This window comes from Cydia amplana, chromosome 7 (assembly GCF_948474715.1).
Source record: "Cydia amplana chromosome 7, ilCydAmpl1.1, whole genome shotgun sequence".
Taxonomy (NCBI): Eukaryota; Metazoa; Arthropoda; class Insecta; order Lepidoptera; family Tortricidae; genus Cydia; species Cydia amplana.
Genome location: NC_086075.1, coordinates 12,639,055 through 12,643,667, shown reverse-complemented (window position 1 = coordinate 12,643,667; position 4,613 = coordinate 12,639,055).

Below are 4,613 nucleotides of genomic sequence, written 5' to 3'. Positions count from 1 at the left end.
GTGGCCAATAACTATACTAACCTAACCTAACCTAAACTATGCGGTAATTTTAAAGTTTACGTTACGAGTAGACTATTCAGCTACCACAATACATATGCGCCATATAGCGCCATCTTGGTCGGCGGTCAAAATCAGGGCCACGAGTTTTGTTGAACTGTGTATTTCCGGTATAATCAATAAAGTGTTTGTAAATATGCAATTTTTTTAAACATTCGCTCTAATTTAAGTTACCTATTTACACAGACAAGACATCCTCCAGATTGAGCATAGTAGCGCTACCCCCTCTGCCACAAATATACGGTAGTTTTACCCCATTTTCGAGTCAAAGTGTCTTTGTGTGACGTCCGTGTCTTTGAACGGACGAATCACGGCACGGGACTCGCTCACCTCGCCCCCGCACCCCAGTATTTTTGGCAGCATGGGTTTCATGAAATAATTGCTCTACCTACACTCCGTCTAGACTAGTCTAGAGGATTCCTAGTCTATGCCTGTTCATTAGAGTCAACAACAGAAGTGGGTGACCGGGCGAGGTGTTCAAAATGATCTATGCTCTTATTGTTATAGACGAATCAACTGTAGATCATGCTTGCTGTACCTATTGTAAACGACTCGAGGTATAGTCGAAGGTACCTAATTGTCACAAACCCCGCCATAAATGTTGCAGTAGATTGAAAATAAGGGTTGGCTGGAAAAATAAAGAACCTTTTGGTACATAACTTCGCCGTAATTAGCATTAAATCATAATTTCGCTGTAAATTGTATTATGGGATTCATGGGTATTCAAATATTAGAATTTGCTAACCCTGATTTTCAATTAATTGCACCATCGATAACGGGGTTTGCTAATTGGTCACCACACAGTTATAGCTTTTTATTATATTTAAGTCATTATTGATTATTACTGAATCAATGGATACTAAACACAGAAAACCGCCTATAGAAACCTAATATTGGTCATTTTGTTCGCGACGCAACTCACCAAACTGTGAGGTGCGGGAGGGGTACCCACGGCGTTGCGATTGGTCGTTTCAAATATGGCGCGATGTCACGCGCCAGCGTAGGGATGGGACACGTTCATTACGGGCAGTGGTACAGTGGTACAGTAATTTATTGTGGTAAAATTGTTATCAATTTAATTTAGGTACTTACAGTAAACTTATCTAAGAATATTATTGACTTATAATATTTTAGCAATGTAAAAATGTAGGTACACCTAAACATTTTACTTAAGATATTATGGCATTTATATTTAAAGTTGTTCCCGCATCTTGCATTTTAAATTCTAGAATTTTATATTATTTCCACTTAAAATCGCGATCGCTTTCGATCCTAATACGAGAAAAAATTGTCACCGAAAGTTCATACAATTTACTTTCCGTTTTGTTACGGTCATTATTTTACGGTCTATTAAAAACATAATGAAATGGGCCAAAAAATTAGGTAGGTACATTGTTTTTTTCTCAGTAAAAATGGAAATGGTTTGTTATTCTGAGTAGTGTCGCGGGTTCGAAACCTGGCTCGTACCAATGAGTTTTTCGGAACTTATGTACGAAATATCATTAGATATTTACTAGTCGCTTTTCGGTAAAAAAAAAACATCGTGAGGAAACCAGACTAATCCCAATAAAGTTTACCCTCTGGGTTGGAAGGTCAGATAGCAGAAGCTTTCGTAAAAACTAGAGCCTACGCCAATTCTCGGGACTTCACAAACCAACACCGAGTTCCCTCACACTTCTTTGAAGTTCATCATCGGGTCCGTCTCGTGACCTGAGACCTAACTTCTCTCCTAGAGGATTCTAAAAAACCCACACAACATATGCCTATCACAAACCAACACCGAGTTCCGTCGCACTTCTTTGAAGTTCATCATGAGGCCTATCTGGTGACATGAGACCTAACTGCGCAGCTACGCAATTATAAAAAAAATCACCCATTTCGTACTTTAATACTAGAACTCTATAATGATTATACTACTAGCAAAAAACGAAAATACGTATACCTACTTAATAAGATAAACTACCATTATAATAAAACTACAGATTAATTACATTATTATATTCAATTAAGAGTAAAAGATAATCACAGTTTTATTTTATATTTCTTAAAATGGTACAATACGGTACGAACGAAGGCACGAAGTCCGCGCAACTGACTAAACCATCATCGTCGCATCCCTAATCGTTATGTGAAAGGGATAGCACATTGCATTTTCAAGTTAACGAAAAGGGACGGACATACTTCGCCCTGAGCTTACTGACCAGTATAAAATGAACCCCGCGGACAAGAAACAATTTTCAACGAAATAATGAATTTGACTTTCCCGTCGAAGGTAATTCCATCTGTTTTGTAGGTAGAAGTCTAAGATGACTTACCACACCATATTACGCTGCAATATCCCATGATTTCCTCAAGAATTCAATATTTTACAATTTATTTTCTTAGACACGTGCACACTGCTAACAGGTCGTAAGCTTGGTCGCTACTGATCGGAGCGGCGCGCGTGCGATATTATATTTGACCTATGCACCATACGGGTGCTGACCGCGTGTCAAGCTCTGTCTATAGGGGTTGGTCTGTGAGTAAGACCAAAGAAAATCTGCAGCGCAATAATTTGACAGCGAATTAAAAACTGTATACGTATACATAGTATGGGTATGAGTACCCGAAAAGAAGGACTGCCTACAAAAAGAGATGAGATTCCATCAAAAACATTACATGTAAAAAGGTGCAAGTCTCGCAACGCTTTTACTACAAAAAAGTTTTGAGATGTAATGTGAAACCAAGTCGGTTATTTTAATCAGTGCCAGGGGGTGTTAAAACCGTATCAATAGGATATCTTTAATTTGTAATACATATAATGACTTGGCAATCGCACATAATGCTTTACTCGTACCGTACTCGTAAATATGTGTAATGCTCAAACTGCAATTAGCGCTAGCGTTATGTTCAATTAGAATTATTTTTAATAGGTGACGATGATCCTTTTGTCATTATGCCGTGCCGTGATTCGTGCGTTCAAAGACACGGACGTCACACAAAGACACTTTGACTCGAAAATGGGGTAAAACTACCGTATATTCAGTGCCGGATTAACCAATAAGCAAAACAAGCACGTGTTTAGGGCACCACGTCTAGGGGGGCACCAAAAACGTAGGCAAAAAAACGCACAGGCTGCATTAGCATTGCAGTCTTAGTGGAGTATGTACCTACAATATGAAGCTTTTTGTACGTGTGTACATCTAATAACGAAGGGTCGTAGGAGTAAGAGAGTGAGAGCACGTAAGAACGTCTTCATCGTAGGCATTTGATTTGACCATACACGGAGGCCCTCAAGCTCATGGCCAAAAAATCTTGCCGTCGGGCTTGCGGCCAGTCGATTTTTTCGACATAGATTACCGATTATATAGCGAATTTTGCTCTCTTGCATGCCAGATCTGTCGGCCAGGCTAAGTTGCTGCATAGCCGCGATCCTACGACCTAATTGTCAAAGTGTTATAAGGGGCCCCGCCGAAGCCGAAAACTATCCTATCAAGTCGCGCTTTCGAGTGATGCCAAAGAGCGAGCTCTAGGAGAGTCGTGATTACATAGATTATAGATTCGCTTTCAAGCCACTCTTTTGCAGTTCGGCGTTATGTCTTATGCGAAGCCTTCCACCTTACGCCAAAGTCGATTTTCTGCCTTAATTACACTTGGGCTTGATCCAAATCCAAGCTTTCCTCTCTAGCAGCTGGGCTTTCTGCCTAGCTCACACTTCACCATTGGTTGTAAGTATTATAACGTGCCGCGGTCGGACGCTCGGGACGTCCAGCCTTATACGGAGCTAGGCCTTCGGCCTCGTCCAGTAAAAATGTACAATTGTCTATCAAATTGCGTTTTTTCTATCGAAAAAATTTCGCGTTCGCTACGCTCGCGTTTTCATTATCATTTTAAAGGTTACTAGCGACCCGCCCCGGATTCGCACGAGTTAACAAATATACATAAACCTTCCTATTGTCTCCCTGCATCAAAATCCGTTGCGTAGTTTTAAAGATCTAAGCATACTTACATAGAAACAGACAGACAGCGGGAAGCTATTTTGTTTTATACTAATATGTAGTGCAGCCAACTTTGAGAGGGGTGACATTCGGATGGCGACTGCAGCAGCATTCCTGTTGCAAAGTTACAGCTGCAGCACTATCAATTTCCGTGATAAAATGATGTGACGGATTGAAAATAACCGTCACTCAATTTACCAAGAAAATTCAATGTAAGTAATCTTGATGACCCTAGGAGGGGGCACCATGGTCTAAAAATGCTTAGGGCACCAAAATACCTTAATCCGCCACTGCGTATATTTGTGGCAGAGGGGGTAGCGCTACTATGCTCAATCTGGAGGATGTCTTGTCTGTGTAAATAGGTAACTTAAATTAGAGCGAATGTTTAAAAAAATTGCATATTTACAAACACTTTATTGATTATACCGGAAATACACAGTTCAACAAAACAAAGATGGCGCTATATGGCGCATATGTATTGTGGTAGCTGAATAGTCTACTCGTAACGTAAACTTTAAAATTACCGCATAGATTAGGTTAGGTTAGTATAGTTATTGGCCACTCTTAACAATAAGTCTT